This window comes from Equus caballus, chromosome 4 (genome assembly GCF_041296265.1).
Source record: "Equus caballus isolate H_3958 breed thoroughbred chromosome 4, TB-T2T, whole genome shotgun sequence".
Classification (NCBI taxonomy): Eukaryota; Metazoa; Chordata; class Mammalia; order Perissodactyla; family Equidae; genus Equus; species Equus caballus.
The window spans coordinates 57,466,451-57,487,236 of record NC_091687.1 but is presented as its reverse complement, the minus strand read 5'-3'; the positions used below and the strand labels follow the sequence as shown (position 1 = coordinate 57,487,236).

Here is a 20,786-nt window from a genome sequence, read left to right as displayed (position 1 = left end):
TCACCTACATTCAAATTATAGGTAACATAACTCTTTACTCTTAATGCTCCTAATTCATTCATATGTATGGGCATGCACACAACTAAGACACATTAAATCCCTGCTCTGTGTAAATCATTGGACAAGGAAATTTTTGGGGTATAAAGATGACTCAGCTATAGTTCCTGACCCCAAGACTTGGGAAGAGGTTGAAGCAAAAGCTGAAAAACATATATACCAAAACCCATAACATAAGAGAGCATGTGGTTAGTGCTGTAATAGAGCTTCTGAGGTTGTTAGGGATGAAGAGGTTGCTCCTGGCTAGGGTGGTCCAGAAAAGCTTATAGAATAAGCTGATGATAAGGGTGTGGATCTTGTAGAAAAAGTTTAACTTTAAGAGTCAGAGATGATTTCAGCAGAGAAAGCAACAGGAAGAAACATACAGAGGTAGGCAATGGCCATGCATTTTGGGGGACAAGCAAGAGACCAGCTTGACCACAAAATGTAAAATCTATATGAACTGGAAAGCTAGCTTTGTCCCAGAACATAGAGGGCTCCAACTGTTAGAAATTTGTTATTTTTCAAACAATGGAAAATTGCTTAGGTTTCTGAACTGGAGAGTGATATGATTAAAGAAATGTGTTACCAGAAAAAGAACTAAATGAAACAAATAAACAATCTACCTGACAAAGAGTTCAAACAAAAAGTCATAAGGATGCTCACTGATCTTGAGAGAAGACTAGATGAATGCAGTGAGAACGTCAGCAAAGAATTGGAAAATATAAAAAAGAACCAATCAGAAATGAGGAATACAACACTGGAAATGAAAAATTCACTGGTGAGACTCAAGAGCAGAGCAGATGAAACAGAAGAATGGATCAGTGAGCTGGATGAAACACTAGAGGAAATCCCCCAAGCTAAACAGATAAAAGAAAAAAGAAATAAAAAGAATGAGAACAGTCTAAGGGAATTCTCGGACAATATCAAGCACACTAACATTTGTATTATAGGTGTTCCAGAAGGAGAAGAGAGACAAAGGGGCAAAGAATCTATTTGAATAAGTAATAGCTGAAAACTTTCCTAACCTAAAGAAGGAAACAGACATCCAAGTATAGGAAGCACAGAGAACACCTAACAAGATAAACCCAAAGAGGCCCACACCAAGACACACTATAATTAAAATGTCCAAAATTAAAGATAAAGAGAGAATCCTAAAAGCTGCAAGAGAAAGGCAACAAGTAACATAAAAAGGAAATCCCATAAGGCTATCAGCTGACTTCTCAGTCAAAATCCTACAGGCTAGAAGAGAGTGGCACCATATGCTTAAAGTGCTGAAAGGAAAAAACCTACAGCCAAGAAACTCTATCCAGCAAGGTTATGATTCAGGATGGAAGGAGAGATAAAGAGCTTCTCAGACAAGCAAAACTTAAAGAAGTTTATCAGCAAGAAACCAGTTCTGTAAGAAATGCTAAAGGGACTTATTTAAGTGGGAAAGAGAAGACCACAAATAGGAATAAGAAAATTATTAAAAAAAAGCAACAAAATCACTGGTAAAGGCAAAATTACAGTAAAAGTAACAGATCAATCACCTATGATGTTAATATGAAGGTCAAAAGACAAAAGTACTAAAATTACCTATTTCAATGATAAGGGGGTAATGGATACAAAGCAAAATAAGAGATTAGCTATGATATCATAAACATAAAATGTAGGAGGAGGGGAGTAAACGAGTAGAGCTTTTAGAAAGATGTCAAACTAAAGAGACTATCAACACAGTAGAGATTGCTATATACAGAGATTATTATATATGAGCTTCATGGTAATTACGAACCAGAAACATATAATAAATACACAAATAAGTAAAAGAAAGGAAGCCAAACATATTACTAAAGAAAGTCATCAAACCACAAGGGAAGAGAGCAAGAGAAGAAGAAAGGCACAAAGAAGAACTACTCCACCACCCAGAAAAAAAGTAACAAAATGGAAATAAATACATATTTATCAACAGCTGCTTTAAATGTCAATGAACTAAATGCTCCCATCAAAAGGCATAGGGGGGCCGATTGGATAAAAAACAAGACCCATATATATGCTGCATACAAGAGACACACTTCAGACCTAAAGGCACTCACAAACTGAAAGTGAAGTGATGGACAAAGATGATCCATGAAAATGGCAAAGAAAAGAAAGCTGGGGTAGCAATATTTCTATCAGACAAAATAGACTTAAAAACAAAAACTGTAATAAGAGACAAAGGAGGGCACTACATAATGAGAAAGGGAACAATCTAACAAGATGATATAACACTTGTACATATTTATGCACCCAACATAGGCACACCTAAATATATAAAGCAATTATTAACAGACTTAAAAGGAAAAATAGACAGTAACACAATAATAATAGGGGACTTTAATACTCCACTTACATCAATGGATAGATCATCTAACAGCAGATCAATAAGGAAACGTTGGCCTTAAATGACACATTAGACCAGATGGACTTAATAGATATATACAGAACATTCCATCCAAAAACTGCAGAATACACATTCTTTTCAAATTTTCATGGAACATTCTCCAAGACTGATCACATATTAGGCCACAAAACTAGTCTCAATAAATTTAAGAAGATCGAAATATTACCAAGCATCTTTTCTGACCACAAAGGTATGAAACTAGAAACTAGAAACAAGAAAATTGGAAGAGCCACAGAAATGTGGAGATTAAACAAAATGGTAGTGAACAATGATTGAGTCAATGAAGAAATCAAAGGAGAAATAAAAAAATATCTGGAGACAAATGGAAATGAAAATATAACATGCCAAAATATATGGCATACTGTAAAAGCCATTCTAAGAGGGAAGTTGACAGCAATTCAGACTAGACTCATCAAGCCAAAAAGAAAGAAGGCTCAAACAAATAAAAACAGAAATGAACGAGGAGAAATTACAACACCTCAGAAATACAAAAGATTATAAGAGAATACTAAGAAAAGCTATATGCAAACAAATTGGGTAATATAGAAGAAATGGATAAATTCTTAGAATCACACAACTTAGCAAAACTGAATCAAGAAGAAATAGAGAATTTCAATAGATCAATCATCAACAAGGAGATTGAAACAGTAATCAAAAATCTTCCAAAAAATAAAACTCCAGGACCAGATGGCTTCCCTGGTGAATTCTATCAAACAATCAAACAAGACTTAACACCTATCCTTCTCAAACTCTTCCAAAAAGTTGAAGAGGAGGGAAAGCTTCCTAATTCATTCTAAGAAGCCAACATTACCCTGATACCAAAACCAGATAAGGACAACACAAAAAAAGAAAATTACAGGCCAATATCACTGACGAACATCGAGACAAAAATCCTCAAAAAAATACTAGCAAATGGAATACAACAATACATTAAAAAGATCACACACTATGATCAAGTGAGATTTATTCAAGGGATGCAGGGATTGTTCAAAATCCACGAATCAATCAACGTGATACACCACATTAACAAAATGAAGAATAAAAATCACATGATCATCTCAATAGACGCAGAGAAAGCATTTGACAAGATACAGCATGCATTTATGATAAAAACTCTAAATAGAATGGGTATAGAAGGAAAATATCTCAACACAATAAAGGCTATATATGACAAACCTACATAATATCATTTTCAATAGAGAAAAACTGAAAGCTATTCCTCCAAGAACAGGAACCAGACAAGGATGCCCACTTTCACCACTCTTATTTAACATAGTATTGGAAGAAGTCTTAGCCAGAGAACAAAATACCTAGGAATAAACTCAACGAAATAGGTGAAAGATCTGTACGCTGAAAACTATAAGACATTGTTGAGAGAAATTGAAGAAACCACAAAGAAATGGAAAGATATTCCATGCTCTTGGTTAGAAAAATTAACATAGTTAAAATGCCCATACTTCCTAAAGCAATCTATAGATTCAATGCAATCCCTATCAACGTCCCAACAACATTTTTCACAGAAATAGAACAAAGAATCCTCAATTTATATGGAACAACAAAAGACTCCTAATGGCCAAAGGATTCCTGAGAAAAAAGAACAAAGCTGGAGGTATCACACTCCCTGATTTCAAAATATACTACAAAGCTATAGTAACCAAAACAGCATGGTACTGGCACAAAAACAGACGCATAGATCAATGGAACAGAACCAAGAGTCCAAAAAGAAACCCACACACGTATGGACAACTATTTTTCAACAAGGGAGCCCAGAACATATAATGGAAAAAGGAAAGTCTCTTCAATAAATGGTATTGGGAAAACTGGACAGCCACATGCAAAAGAATGAAAGTAGACCGTTATCTTACACCATACACAAAAATGATATCAAGATGGATTAAAGACTTGAATGTAAGATCTGAAACCATGAAAATTCTAAGAAGAAAACATAGGCAGTATGCTCTTTGACATTGGTCTTAGCAGCATTTTTTCAAATACCATGTCTGACCCGGCAAGGGGAACAATAGAAAAAATAAACAAATGGGACTACATCAAACTAAAAAGCTTCTGCACAGCAAAGGAAACTATCAAGAAAATGAAAAGACAACCTAACAACTGGAAAAAGATATTTGCAAAGCATATATCAGATATAGGGTTAATATCCAAAATATACAAAGAACTCATACATCTCAACAACAAAAAAGCTAACAACCCAATTAAAAAATGTGCAAAAGATCTGAACAGAGATTTCTCCAAAGAAGATATACAGATGGCCAACATGCACATGAAAAGATGCTCAGCATCATTAAGTATCAGGGAAATGCAAATCAAAACTACAATGAGACTTCACCTCACTCCCATCAGAATGGCTATAATTAACAAGACAGGAAACAAGTGTTGGAGAGGATGTGGAGAGAAGTGAACCTTCAAACACTCCTGGTGGGAGTGCAAACTGGTGTAACCTCTATGGAACAGTATGGAGATTCCTCAGAAAATTAAGAATAGATCTACCATATGATCCAGCTATTCCACTGCTGGGTATTTATACAAAGAACTTGCAGACACAAATGCATAAAGATACATGCTCCCCTATGTTCGTTGCAGCATTATTCACAATAGCCAAGACTTGGAAGCAATGTAGGTGCCCATCAAGGGGCGAATGCATAAAGAAGATGTGGTATATATACAAATGGAATACTACTCAGCCATAAGAAATGATTAAATCTGCTCATTTGTGACAACATGGATGGACCTTGAGGGTATTATGCTGAGTGAAATAAGTCAGAGGGAGAAAGTCAAATTCTATATGATCTCATTCATAAGTAGAAGATAAAAACAATGACAAACAAACACATGGCATTGGAGATTGGATTGGTGGTTACCATAGGAGAAGAGGGGAGGGGGAGGGCAAAAGGGGTGATTAGGCTCACCTGTGAGGGGATGGACTATAATTAGTTTTTGGGTGGTGAACATGATGTAATCTGCACAGAGTTTGAAATATATTATGATGTACATCTGAAAATAAATACAAAAAATATTAAAAAAATATTTTCACAAGAATCTCTAGTGACCTGATGACCAGTGCTGGTGATCATTGCTCTCTATCTTACCCTAAAGGATGGTACATAAATTGACTTCACTGTCAGAGTCCTTCAGATCAGTGAGTACACTAAGTTCAGAAGAACTGGTCCATGCTCTCACTCAGGTACTGTCATCATAGATGAAGCATGGAGAGTGCTCTCACTCACCCACTATGGAGTAATACTTCTACCACGCACTGTGGTTGGGTGTATCAGGAGTTCTCCTCTGGTACGTCAGTTTCTAGGAGTTGATATGGATTGCAGCTATTAGAGATTGGCATATTCGACACCCTTTCCAACCCCCTTTCACCTGCCCTCCTGTATTACAAAGGCTAGACCGCTGAAAACTACATTCCCACACTCTCTTGCAACTAGGTTTCTGTTTGTAATCTAGATTCTGCTAAGAAAAATCTTGAAAGCAGAAGAGAGCAATATGAGGAGGCAACCACACATGGGGGAATCAGATCTTCAGACAAGTACAACGGCAGAGGAGTTTGGTTCTTCTGGGACAACTGCTGTGAAATGTTTCCTCTGCAGTTCCCACCATAGGTGCTAAGCATCTATGGGTTTTGCTAGAACGGCCTCGTTGAATGGTTGATCTCTTCTCCTGGCTCCATTTGAACTTAGTTTTCCTCCTACAAGTTTTGTTCACTACCTAATACCTTGTAATCAATCTTTTTCTGCTTAAAGTGGCTAGAGTGAATTCTGTTGTCTGCAACTAAGAACGCTGAATGACACAGTGTGAACTTTAGCTGACCATGGAGCTTTTTCATGGGAGCAGAATGGCCCCGCAATCCAAGGAATGGACTGCTGAGTCAGAGCTGTGTGGTGTACTAGCTGCAGATCTCCCACAAGTTAATTTGCTTTCTTTCTCTCTAATATGCAGATGATAAGGAATAAGTACAGGATGACTGTTTTTGTGATATTCTTTGGATTGCAGGAAATAATTATCTCAAATTATGCAAGTCACAAGAGGTAGATAGCATAGGGGAGGATATTGTAAGCATACATGTGTAACAATGGCAGCTGGGATGTTGGAAGATTCCAGAAACAGGAAATACAGTCACTTGAGTCTTAGAAGAGTTGGGCACTTGATCCACAGATGCTTTAGGAGCCCTAGCAGAAGGATTTTGATTTCACTCTGGCTCTCTGCTATTAATATGACCTAGCAACTCTTGGAAGTCAGCTAGTTCGTTATCCTCTTCCTGTTGAATTGCATATTCATTAAAGTTCTTGATTATTCATAGTTTCTGTTTCCTCATAACTTGGGCTTCTCATAATTGTGTGTGGCCATGACCCTACCTGCAACTCTCTGAGTATATCCTTTCAGCTTTAGCTCCTCTTCTAAGTGCTGGATTGTTTCTGAGGTTCTAAGACAAAATTTCTAAGAATGAGAGTCTGATTAAACAAACTCATTATTTTGTGCCAAGTATGAGGTCACTGCTCAGACTGGCCACATCAATGAGGTTGGGAGGTCAAGACAGCAGAGACTGTCCAGCAAAATTTGTGTTCCCTTTCCACAACATAGAATTGCCATTCAAAAGCAACTGTATTTACTCTTTTATCTAGTGGAGCCAAGTAATTAGTTCTTGCCAATGGAATGTGAGCAGAAATTTGTGTCATTTAAGGAAATTAAAAAGGGAGTATGTGCTCTAAACACTCTTTCTTTTTCCACAGACAATAGAGGAAACACAAGATAAAAAGAGGCTGGATCCCTGAATCACCACGTGGAGGAGAGCCACCAATACTCCAGGAACACCTACAGTAGACTATCACTCCTGAGTCTCAAACTTCTGTTAAGAAGCTACTGAAAATTTGAGATCTATTGTCACAGCTCTCAGCATTGTCTTGACCCTAAGTGGTTATAGAAAGTTTATTAGTTTCCTAAGAGTGCCATAGCAAAGAACCAGAAACTGGATGGCTTAAAACAATAGAAATTTATTCGCTCACAGTTTAGAGTCTAGAAGTCTGAAATCAAGGTGTCTGAGGGCCATCCTACTTCCAAAGGCTCTAAGGAAGAGTCATTCCTCGCCTCTTGCCAGCTTCTGGGAGCTGCCAGCAGCCCTTGGTGTTCCTTGACTTGTGGCTGCATCGCTCCCATCTCCGCCTCTGTTGTCCCATGGCCTTCTTTCCTCTTGTGTCTACTCTGTCTCTGTGTCTGACTCTCTCTCTCCTTTCTCCTATAAAATCACCAGTCATTGAATTTTGGGGCCTACCTCAATCCAGTATGACCTTATCTTAACTAATTACACATCTGAAGACCCCATTCCTAAATAAGGTCACATTCTGAGGTTCCAGGTGGATTTTGGGGGGACACTCTTCAATCCAGCACAGGCATCTAGAACAAACATGCCTCTGCACAGTGCCTCTTTAGCAGACAATATAGGCATGGGAAGCATTATGATCAACGTATTTGGTAAAATTGCAAAAAATGTTATTAATCTAACAGGCTATAGAAAAAATGAATGATGCAAGAGTTTAGGTTTAGAGAGCTAGTATGCTATTCTTTGAGTTCCACATCCTTCTGGGCTTCAGTCACAGCCGTCAGTGAATCACAACTGAAAAGTCTTGCTTTGAACTCATATAAATGCAGCTCTACCTCAGCCATTTGTTCAAAAGGATTTAAGGCAGATGAGAGGCCTCCCATTATTGAATGTACAGTTTTGCAGGGAGGTCAGATATCAAACATTAATTATGAAAATAACTACTTAAGTGTACTTGTTATAGATGCTTTGAAGGAGAATACAGGTGCAGCGTGAGTGGAGATCTATCCAGCCCCCCCGAGGAAGTAATGCTTAAGCCAAAACCTTAAGAGAGGTTTGCCATGTGTGTTTGTGCAGGTTGGGCACTGTACAACCATAGGGAGCATCTTTTACATTGAAATCTATGTGAATGGTGCTCTGGGGTCTTTTGCAGAGCACAGTCTATGAAGCTGAACATGGTAGCCCTGCTTAATAATGGTGAATAATGTTAAGCAGACGTGTGTGGGGGTGGTCGTGATGATACAGTTGAGAAGGAAGATAGACACTCGATAGACATAGTACAAGACCCTGAGGTGGGCAAACGCTTCACCTTCCCAGCTGCCTGACGTGGAGGAAATTATCTAAACTCTCAAAACCTCAATTATTTTATTGGTAAAACTGGCGAGAACAGTAGTTATCTGGCAGAGGGAGACTGAGGCGTCGCGACTCTGCGAGGAAGCGCAACTCCGGGCGTAGCATAGTGTTCAGTCTCTGTGTTTCCTTCTGTCTTTTGTTTCCTAGAAACAAGGTGAGCTCGGGGTCACCAAATGACATATAATAAATAGCAGCTATTTAATTCACACCTTTCCCACCAGCACTTGAGGTTCTAGAACTACCCATGGTTGTTAGATAAGGCTTGCTTTCCAGGTGGCCTGTGTGAGAAAGGAGGGCCAAATCGGGACAAAATGAACAAGTTACTCTAGGCCTGAGATAACGAAAAGAGAACTGAAATTACGACGCTCCCACCGCACAGTCCACGCCCTTTTCCTCCTAGCACTCGACTCGTCTTATCTCCTGCCCAATCTGACATTTTGATCCTTCAGGAGGCAGTTGTGCTGTGTCTTTATGACCCCACTCTATTTTTTTCAAAATTTTAATTTTCTTTTATTGTGGTAAATTATGCACAACATGAAACGTCTTTTAAACCATTTTTAAGTATACAATTCAGTGCTATTAAGTATCTTAACAATGCTGTGAGGCCATCACCACCATCATTTCCAGAATGTTTCCACCATCCCCAACAGAAATGCTATACCCATTAAATGATACCTCCCCTTTCCCCCTGCCCTCAGCCCCTGGTGACTTCTACTCTACCTTCTGTCTCTATGAATTTGCCTATTCTAAACACCTCATAGGAGTGGAATCATACAATATTTTTCCTTTTGTGTCTGGCTTATTTCACTTACATAATGCCCTCCAGGTTCATCCCTGTTGTAGCATGTGTCAGAATGTCCTTCCTTTCTATGACTGAATAATATCCCATTGTATGGACATGCCACAGTTTGTTTACCCTGCTCTCTTTTGTCCAGTTATCTTTGTGAAAACGAGTCGATCCAACTCCCAGTGACCCTGTGGACAGCAGAGAGGACCCTGCCCAGACTTTTTGCGCCATCCTCTCACCGCCCAGTGCTATCAGACAATGCTCCGCTGCTATTCATAGGGTTTTCATGGCCAATTTCTTCAGAAGTGGGTGGCCAGGTCCTTCTTCCTAGTCTGTGTTAGTCTGGAAGCCTTGCTGAAACCTGTCTGCCATGAGTGAGCCTGCTGGTATTAGAAATACCAGTGGCATAGCTTTCAGTGTCACAGCATCTCACAGCTGCCACAGTATAACAACCGACAGACAGGTAGTGTGGTTCCTTGACGGAGAAATGAACCTGCGCCCTGTGGTAAGAGCACAAACTCTTATCCATTAGACCACCACAGTTATCTTACTGTAATGCTGTTGTTTGCCTGCCCCCACTACACTGTGAGCAACTTGATGGCAGATGTAGCAGCTTTCTACAAGGGACCCCACAAATGTCCTGCCTGAGTCCCTGGGATCTGTGAATACGATGAGATTATATTTTGTTATATAGGAAGACTGATCTGGATTAGTCAGGGAGGCCCAATGTAATCACATCAACCCTTAAAAGTGGAGAGTTTTCTCCGGCTGACCACTGAAGAGGAAGGTAGAGAGAAACAAAGTGTGAGGGGTATTTGACACACTGTTACTGGCTTGAAGATGGAGGGGCAATATGAAAAGGAATGTGGGTGGCTTTAAGAGCTGAGGGAGCAGCTAGCCTGGTGGCATAGCGGTTAAGTTTGTGTGCTCCACTTCAGCGGCCTGGGGATCACCAGTTCGGAGCGCAGGCATAGACATACACACTGCTTATCAAGCCATGCTGTGGCAGGCATCCCACATATAAAATAGAGGAAGATGGGCACAGCTGTTAGCTCAGGGCCTATCTTCCTCAGCCAAAAAAGAGGAGGGTTGGCAACAGATGCTAGCTCAAGGCTAATCTTCCTCAAAAAAAAAAAAGAACTGAGGGAAGCCCTGGATGACAGACAGCAAGATAACCCAGACCTCAGGCCTATAACTGCAAGGAACTGAATTATGTCAACAACATGAATGAATGTGGAAATGGATTGGTCCTTGGAACCTATACCTGAGATCCAGCCTGGCTTACACCTTGATTTGGCCATGTGAGACCCCAAGCCTCGCCATGCTGAACTTCAGACATGCAGAGTTGGGAGCTAATAAACGGGCGTTGGATCAAGCCACTAATTTGTGGTAATTTGTTACTGAGCGTTAGAAAACTACAACAGCAGGCACTCTGCCTTCTCATGTGTAATCCCCAGCGTTTAGCCCAGTGCCTGGAACCGATCAGCTTCCAGTAAGTATTAACCAAATCATTGATTGAAGGAGGAGGTGGGAAGAGGGGATGATGGAAGGAATAGAAAAGGAAGGAAAAATGAAAAAGGAATGAAAAATGGGGGAGGACGAAGAGAAAAGGAGAGATTAAGAGAAGGGAAGAGCGTTTGAGAGGGGGTCTTCACTGAAAAGGGCAGGATGGAAATGGGTCCAGAAAATATCTGGATTATCCTTCATCTTCTCCTGAAATTCAGACGTGTCAATGCTCCTTTTATTCTACTGGATGTTTTGATTAATTGTGTAAATCAGCCATTTGCTTAGTGTCGTGTTGGCACAATTTGTGACTTGAATGAACAGAAATCATAAACAAGATTTTATTTTAATTAAGAACAGTTCAGATTTAAGCCTTGAACATTCATTTTCTGATCTCTTATTGCGCCCAGACAGTAAAGAATGGCCTGCTGGTAAAAGTCCCTGAGGGCAGTAAGTCAAGGGGAATTGGGACTTTAATATGTCTGGATTTTGAAGGAACTTGGCAGAAATAATTGTAAATTGTTCTTGTGAAATTATATGCCTTGTTCTACTCTTAGAAACAGAATTAATTGATCCCATGCATGACTACATATCTGGATTTTGAATAATGTAAAAACACGCATAAGCTTCTGATGTCTAAAATGTCACTTTTAAAGCTCCTCCTGTAAATAGGATAACTTCTTTGACAAAAATATCTTCCTCATCCACATACTACGGTCCTCATAATTTCACCTTTAGACATTCATTTCTTTAGATTAACATTGATGTTAACCCTTATGAAATACAGCTATATTACTAGAAGGAATAAAATGTAAATTCACTAACCTTTAAATATTAATAAAATATATCAGATGATTTTTCTCTCTCTTGCGCATGAGCAATGAGAACCTGTTTGTATGGGAAACACTGAAGAGAAACCAGCATTGTGACTGAACCAGGTTTGTTTTGCCCGCCTCACAATTATGCCAATCACCAAGACTACGAGTTTGCAAAGAGAAAGGATGTAATCACAAGGCCACCAAGAAAGGAAGCAGGAGAACCAGTCTCAAATCTGCCTCTCCAAAAGTGGAGACTCAGGGAATTTATGGGGTAGGGAGCAAGGTGGTCTGAAATGTAAGGTTGATGACTGGAGGTGAGAAGTGAGGTCCTTGATGATCTGTGCAAGCATAGTCAAGCTTCATGGGTCTTTATAGGATGCATGTTCACAAAATGGCGGTGTTAGCAGGCCCAGTTGATGATTTGTTGGCCTCAGCCAGCCTGAACTGGACCAGGAGCTGACTCTCGCTTCCTGAAAAACTTGAGCAGCCCGCCTGTGAACTTGGTGACCCAAGCCCCAGAGACGTTATCTACAGGATCGGCTTTAGGAAAGTGATATCTAACTAACTACTTTTGCAAACAGACAACTGAGTACAGGTAAACCAAGTTGGCCCCTGTTTCAGCATCAAAGTCAACTTCACTTTTTTGAAATTCTCTGTAACACAAGCCCCAGATGGAAAGATTATAATTGAGTTCCAAGTTAGATTTCACAAGCTGATCTACTGCGTGGTCAAAGGCATGTTCAAATGTCAAGGTCAGGAAGGTTGCTCTGGAGCTTAGCTGCTTCCTTTATCTGATTAGACACATAAAGTGATCATGCTCATCAAGACGATTATTTACACATTTTTTTCCATCAATGCCGTTCCTTTAATTCCTAGTTAAAAATTGTAAATCATATTTTCCCCAGCTTTCTTGAGGTATAATTGACAAACAAGATGCTTATTTTTCACAGTGACAGAATGACAGCCTCATCTCGCTGAAGAAAAATAGGAATATCTTTGGGCACATAACTGAAGAGTCCAGAAGAGTGCAGACTTCAAGCAGAGATGCGAGATCTTGTGTCAACTGTTCATCGAAACCTCCTCCTCTCTGTCCTGCTCTCTTTCTGCCTCACTGTCTCTAACTCTTTTTTCACTCTTTCTCCACTCCCCCTCCCCTCCGATCTCCTCTCTTTCTCTCCATGTCTCAAATCTGCTTTTCCTGGTGTTGGTTTTATTCTCTGGAAATTTCGTTCCCCTCGTAAAATAGATGGTATCTTACAGTGCTCCAGGAATATATTCTGGTTTATAGCCTATAATTTCAGAGAGAAAGGCTATGGTACAAGTACTGGGAATGACCCTGACTGGCCAAGGTTTGGTGACTTTCCCATCCCTGAAGAGGGAGATTGGTTCTCTGTGCTCCATGTGAGCGAGAGGCTCTCTTACCAGAAGAAGAGAAAGAAAAACGTTTTATGCAGATGAATCTCAGCTTCTACAGTCTAATTTCTGGGAGCTATTTGGAGTGGGGATTAATCAACACTTGGCTTCATCTTTTTACAGCAGGGATCAAAGTTTCTATTTCACCTTGATGTTACATGCTTTCAACAATTCTACAGCAGAGATGGAAGAGGAGAACAGGGAGAAAGAGGGGGAAAGCAATGCTGAAATTTTATTGTTCTCTCTGCTAAGAATACAACAGCTGAATCACTGCCCTTCAAATTATGAAAAATATTTTCTTTTTCTAGGAAGATTAGCCCAGAGCTAACATCTGCTGCCAATCCTCTTCTTTTTGCTGAGGAAGACTGGTCCTGAGCTAACATCTGTGCCCATCTTCCTTTACTTTATATGTGGGATGCTGCCACAGTCCATACCTGGGATCAGAACTGGCGAACCCTGGGCCGCTGAAGCAGAATGTGCAAATTTATCTGCTGCGCCACTGGGCCGGCCTGAAAAAATATTTTCAAAACTAGAAACATGCACTGTTTTGATGAAATTGGAGTTCCAAATTCCGATTTGACTACTGTGTTATTAGAGTTAAAAGGTAGTTACATCTTGTCAAGAATTAAGTGCTGGAATAAGATTTTTTAAAACAAAATGGAGAGTTCTAAGTTTGGGTCTGCCGCCAACTCTTTACGAGATCTTTGTTGCTTAATCTGTTATCAAATAAAAAATGTATGAGTATTAGTGACCATTTTTGGGATTAAAGAATATCAAAGACCTCTACCTCAATAAGATTAGTATTACAATGTTTATAATGAGAAGAAAAGTGGATTCCAGCCTTCCCTTTTCCCACTTAGAAGTGCTTCTTGTGGACTTTGTGAGGAACATGTTCAGTGCACTCCCAGTGTTGAGTCCGAATACGTAAGCGGAGAGAGGGCAGGCCCGTTCTCAGGAAGGATGAAATAAAGTTCAATCTTCCCCGGGAAGACACAGCGGAGCCCTTCCCACCACTTCCATCATTGTCCTTTTTAAAAATGAAGCCACAATCTAAAAAAATTTTAAACCCAATAGACCTAGATTTACCCCCAAAACAGTTTCTAAATGTTACTCTCAGGTACTTTGAGTACTATTGATGAAAAGCATCATCCTCTCTTTTTTAAAAATACGTTTATTTTGAAAGAATTTTAAGTTCCTCGAAGTTGCAAAAATAGTACAGATTTTCTATATATCTGTCATCTAGCTTTCTCTAATCTTAACGTCTTACATATCACAGTACAATGATCAAAACTAAGAAATTAACATTGGTATAATACTATTAAGTAAGCTACAGACTTTATTTGGATCTCCCCAGTTTTTCATCTAAGTCCTTTTACTGTCCCAGATCCAGGTGAGGATCCCATGTTGCATTTTACTGTCACGTCCCTTCAATCTGTGACAGTTCCTCAGTCTTTCCTTATCTTTCATGATCTGGACACCTTTGAAGAGTACCGGGCAGGGATTTTGTAGAATGCCCTCAGTTTGGATTTGCTTGATGTTTTCTCATGATTAGGTCGGGGTTCTGTAGTTTGGAGAAGGATACAACAGAAGGTTTCCCCTCTCAGAGCACATCAGGGGGTGTGTGATGTCAGTACGTCTTAATTCTGGTGAAGTTATTCTTAATTATTTGGTTCAGGTAGTGTCTAGTGGGCTTCTTCACTATAAAGTTACTATTTTTTTTCCTTTAAAATTAATAAATATCTTGGGGGAGATATTTTAAGACTGTATAAATATCATGTTGCTCCTCAAATTTTGCTTACTGATTTTGGCATCCATGGGAGGAAATTGTCCACAATTATTACATATTATTGATTGGAATGCTTTTGTATAGAAGAGCTGCCCCTCTTAATTTATTTATACATTCCATTATTTATTTGTATTAGTATGGACTTGCAGGTATTTGTTTTATTTTATGGGTTATGATCCAACATTAGTTATTTATTTTGTTTCTCAAACTGTTTCACCTTTGGCCATCGGATGCTTTTTCAGGTTGTCCTGTTCTTGTGATTAAGAGTCTTGTGACTAGGAGTGAAGGAGAGCAAGGGGGCCATGTGTGTTTTGAATGCTAAAAGGCCATCTGATAAGCACTTTGCATGAGCTTCTCATGTAATTTCACAACATCCCTATGAGGTAAGCATTAATATCCCCAGTCTACATGGATTGTAGGTCTAAGACTTAGATAGGCTAAGCAGCTTGCCCAAGGCCACAAAGCACTTGTGAGGTAAAAATAGGATTTACACCTGGTTTTGTCTGACTTCAGAGCCTCTTTCTGATATGCCACACTGCCTTGCTTTAAGGACTCAGGCCTTGCCTTGGGCCAAAGTTCCAGTAACAGAATGCTTAATATATGCCCGCTCTCTTAATCAATTCACCCAATCCTGTCTCCCTTTTCCCAGCCTCTTTCCTTCTTCCCCCAGAGGGACTGAGGTCATAGAGTCACAAACAATGGGGGCTCTAGAGATCTTAGAAAAATTCTGTTCCAAATCTCTCACAGTGCAAGGGAGAAAAATGAGGCTCATGGGGGACGCAGGTAGATAGTGAGCTGAGGCTGGACCCCAGGTCCCCGGACTTTGAGTCCAAGTTCTCTCCTCACATGGTCAGAGTCCAGCTCTCTACAGACAGAGTCAGTTGTCTGTTTCTGAGCTTGGAGAATTGCATTCTGGAAGCTGAAGGCTTTCCGGAGCACATCAAAACTATAGGGAAACATGTATTGATTCCTATCGCTATACCAGCATCTCTGTAAGAATAGCACCCATAAAAAAAACTCTAACACTACATTTCTTCAAATAAAAAGAGCCATGACTTTGATCCATGTGGGATCAAATGGACTTGTGCAACAATAGGGGAGAATTAATTCTCTGGCATCTTGGAATTTTTCTACCTCATTTGAATCTGGGAGGTCCCAGCTGAGTCAGAAGTACCAAAACAAAAAGAGAACATCAGAGAAATGTGGAGAGGGGGAGGGAAGGAGAGAAGACTTTGCTAAATTTTAGGTCATCTACATTAAAGCTGTCAAAGAGCATTTCATAAAATATCGGCTCCTCACTCCTCCCCCAACCCCCAAAAATGGAATACTAAAAAAAAGTTAATGTTATGATACTTAGAGAATAGAAACTAGTCTTAACAATTACTACCTATTGTATCTCAGGGTTTCAGAACCTGGGTGATGCTTTTTCCTAGTGACAGGGAATAAACACAGTCAAGGAGCAAGCTTGAGGCTGGCATGATACTCAGCAACTGAGAGCTGGGAGACAAGCCCAGGGAACCGTGGATGAGTAGCTGGTAGCTCACTGGCAAAAAGAAGGAAGGTATCATTCATGGGCTGAGCACCTAGGTACCTGGGCACTAGGGCAGGGCCTTTACACATATATTCTCTGCGTCTACATGACGAAAGTGCAGGATCATTACGATTATATTCATTTTGCAGAAGAGGAAGCTGAGGTCAGAGAGGTCAAGTCACTGTGCTAAGGTCACATGGTTTAAGTGCCAGCACCACCCAGTGTGACTCAAGCTTCACTGGCATGGGAGCCATGGGGTGGTTCCTGGAAGAGATTGTGTGGTCTCAACCAAGCAGACAAACCAGTTGGGTGGAGGGGCAGGTGGTGTTCTGGAGTCTTTTGGGCTGCTGGTATTATCAGGAAAGTCTGTCTTCAGTTTGTACTGGGCTGGGGGTCAGGGTAAGGCTTTCAGCCTTCAAGGAGAATGACAAAGACAGAAGATTATAGCATGGTGGAGAAAAGCTAGGACTCTTCAGTGAGCCGCATTGGGGATAGAGATGAAATGACATGACCTGTGTCCATGGGCAACGTGCCTGACCTCTTTAAATTGCAACATTCCCAGCTGCCAAATGGAAACAGTCATGTCTTTCTCATAGGGTTTTGTGAAAATTAAGTGAGTTAATATATGTAAAAATACAAGAAAGCTCCATAAGAATGCAAATTTCAGATGTAATGCAATTGGCAATTGTCTCCCAGGCCCTGGAACTCCAGCTGCCTGGTTACGATACAGGCTGGCTCAGATCATTCATCAACCTCTCAAAAAAGAAACTTGCATTTTACATGGGTGAATTTTTGGGACCCCACTTATAACGTATGGTGGGGATTTACCCAACAGTGTCCAAAACATTGCAAACTTCTGTTAAATGTACATCGTGATGATAATGTCAATAAAAGGAAAAAGGAAGAGAAAAAACAAATTTATCAGAAGCCCAGGCCTGCGTTCATAAGTATGGGACCAAATTTAGGGAAAAACCATCCTCTATTTCCCCAAAGCCAGAATTTTAATTCGGGAGAGCCACAGGGGCCCAGAAATCGGTACTGGGTTGCCAGCGAGGCTCCTTAAATCCTCTTTGCCTTGTGTCAACAATGGCAGAGGAAATGTGGCGGGCTGACCCTTCAGGGAGGGAAGTCAGCACCGCTGAGGGGAGTTGGAAAACAGGCTTAAGAGAAACGAGATGAAGATTGATAAGCCCATCAGTGCTAACGACATTTTAAACCAGAGAGATGTAGTCAGGAGTAAAACGACCCCATATATCACAGCACAAAACTCTCCTTACAGTATTTTTGAGGCTCCTGACAATTGCCCAAAGAGAATTGATACTTGATTGTGCATAATCTGCCAAACAAAATCTATTTAAATTGTGCCTTTTTAAAAGTTATTTCTAGTACCTTAAGGAGCTTAAAAAGGAGAATTTTCTTTGTACAGCTAAATCACAATAATTGGTTTTAATCTAAATGGAAACACACTGATTATCAATTAAGCAACAGGATTGATAAAAAAGCAGCACTTGGCTATCTCTTTTCAAGCTTTTTCTTTTTTCCTGATACTCCACATTTACTTCTATCAATCTACTGACTAGAAAAACAAAGTTCTGGTAAATGATGAAAACGCTATACAAACAAGAGCTATGGAGCAAAAACTGCATTGTGCCAAGTAACGATGCTCTGTTCATTTCAATGTGTTTGTCAGCAAGTGCACATAGCAATTTTCATTACAAGCTTTTACTAGGAATAAATACGGACCTAAATTTAGGGGAAAACCATTGCTTATTTCCTCTTCCCGGGAACCCCATTTGGCCGCATCTTCAAATATGTGACTTCCTCATTCTGTTGATACTGTTAGAGCCAGAAACCTACAGAGTAATTAGTTTAGGTTTTGTCTACACAGCACCAACATAAGCAATTGGAAAGTGAAAAATTCAGCCAAATAATTGGGCTTTGTGTGTGGAGGTTCCTACATGACTTTAAATAGCTGGTTAGCTCTTTTTTGTTCAGTAAAAGGAAAATGCATTTGTACTAATTGGCTCTTTCATCACCATGTGGACCACATTATCAGTAATTGGCCTAGGAGAGTTAAGTGTGTTGGAGTGTTTCTTTGTGATGGAATGGGGAAGAGGAGGAGGGAGAAGATTGCTGAGAAACAAGGGCAAGGATTGGCAGGTTACCTGAGGAAGACCAGAACGAGGGGAGGAATGCAGGTATAAGTAGGTGACAGGCAGAGTCTACTCAAGATCTACCATGTGTTAGTAGTACTATCCTCCGTTCTTTACGTTTGTATATCTTCTCCTCGTTGCACCGGTTCCAAAGAGCCATGGTTCTCAAGCCTTAGTGCATATCACAGCCACCTGGGAGGCATGGTAAAACAGATTGCTGGGTCCACCTCCAGAGTTTCTGGTTCCGTGGATCTGGGGTAGGGCTCAAGAATTTGCGCTTCTATTAGGTTTCCAGGTGATGCTGGTACTGTTGTTCTTGAGACTGCACTTCGACAACCACTAAAGCATCTTGAATGTCATTTTAAAGATGAATTGGTGGAGCAGAAGCTGAGGAGCTTGTCCAAGGCCACACATGTACTAGGTAGGGAGTAGAGCTCAGATTGAAACTCAGATCTCTCTGATTCCATATTCCATGCTGCTTCCCCAGATACAAAGCTTGAAAGGGACATGATAACCAAGGCCAGTGGGCATCTTTAAATCTTTGTCTTTATTCCTTTATGTCACAGACACTGCTGACCTTGTTCCTGAAAAGATGTGCTCTCTGGTGTTCTATGAGCCCATTCTCTTTGTTTTCGACTCCTTCTCCACCAGACCTTTAGATGTTGATGTTTCCCAGGGTGCTATCCTTGGCCTTTTTCTCTTGTTTTAGTAGGATACTATTTTGGTTTATGAACAGATATGGTTTTTCTGGCATTTAGTGAGTGACCATTCCTGTTGAGAGCTGTACTTGAGGTACCTATTGTTTCATGGTGTGCTGGCACAGAAGAACCAGAGAAAAAAGTAATCAAATCCTTGGTTATTGAATTTCAAAAGCCAAGGTTAAGGTGTGAAATAAAAAGAAAAAAAGGTTTCAAAACCTACATGACAGGTGGAGTGCTTATTTTATGGTCTTTGCTATATGAAGACAACATAAATTTGTCAGATGGTAGGAGTAGGGAGGAGAGAGGAGTGAAAAGTGACAAGATGAACTTACCTTGGGGTGGAGCCAGAATTTGAAAGGATCAGCTAGACTGAGTGGAATCAACATCTAGATACTGTCTAGCCTCTGCTCTAGCAGAACCAGTGCGAGGAAGCCAAAGGAAGCACGTTAGTGACCCAGACCACCTGGCATCCATTCAGTGGACAGGCCTGAGAAGGCTCCTTTGATGACCTTCCTGCTGGTCAGTAGAAAGAGCACCTCCCATTGACAGGAGTGGCCCATCTCTCATTGGCATCCCATACTGGATGTCTGGTCTTCACACCTTGCTTAGTCCCTGTTCTACTGATCTAGGAGGGCACCACTCCTTTCAGTGGCCCAGGACACTTTTAAAACATGGTGGAGGGTTTGATTTTAGGCACGTGGTGGGTGAATGCTGGACAGAAAGTTATTGATATGGGCTCACTAAGCAGAGTTTCTGCATTTAATGTTGAGTTCAAAGAGTTAGAAAGGGCTCTAATTGGTTGGTTGGTTGTTTGGCTGAAATATGGATGAAAAGGTGGCCTACAGTGAGCAAGTTAGAAATACCAAACCTGCCTTGGTTAGTGTAGAGGAAGCAATTCAAAGGCTTAGAGAGATTGGAATGCTAGAGTGGATTTGTCATTTAAGACCTACTCACTCACCCTGGAAGGGTCCAGAAGACATACCTTTCGCCATGACTGTGAGGAATAAGTTTGTGAGGGGAGCTCCAGCATCCTTGAAGAGCTCTGTAGTTGCTCTTCTCTATGGACCAGACCTTATGGTGGGAACTGTGGTCACTGAATTGGAAAACCTAAATGCAACAGGGTGATTGGATCCTGGGGTGCAGGGACCAAGTGGCAGCACTCAATCCCCAAAGGCAAGATGGGCGTGGTCACCATAATGGACAGCAGAGTCAAAGTAGCAATCAGAATAGTCTGACTCCCACAGACCCACGGAATTGGCTAGTTGATCTTGGTGTTCCTGGAGGCAAAATAGATAGGAAGGTTATTAAATTCTTACTTCATCTACATAAGCAGAAAAGTTCTAGGTCAAGTGGACAAAAGCCTAACCTGAATCATAAAAACAGAGAGTCATGGCCTCCCAATCAATTCCCAGACCTGAGCCAGCTTACAGACTCGGAACCCCT

At 40.5% G+C, this 20,786-nt stretch overlaps 1 long non-coding RNA gene across 1 annotated transcript; it reads right to left on the bottom strand.

The window, feature by feature from the left end:
• Positions 1 to 8,644: 8,644 nt before the first annotated feature.
• LOC111773086 (uncharacterized) lies at positions 8,645 to 11,853 on the bottom strand. The gene is made up of 2 exons (XR_002807284.2): positions 11,767 to 11,853; positions 8,645 to 8,794 (listed from the first exon to the last, which is right to left on the bottom strand). It is a non-coding gene; the product is annotated as an uncharacterized lncRNA (long non-coding RNA).
• Positions 11,854 to 20,786: the final 8,933 nt, after the last annotated feature.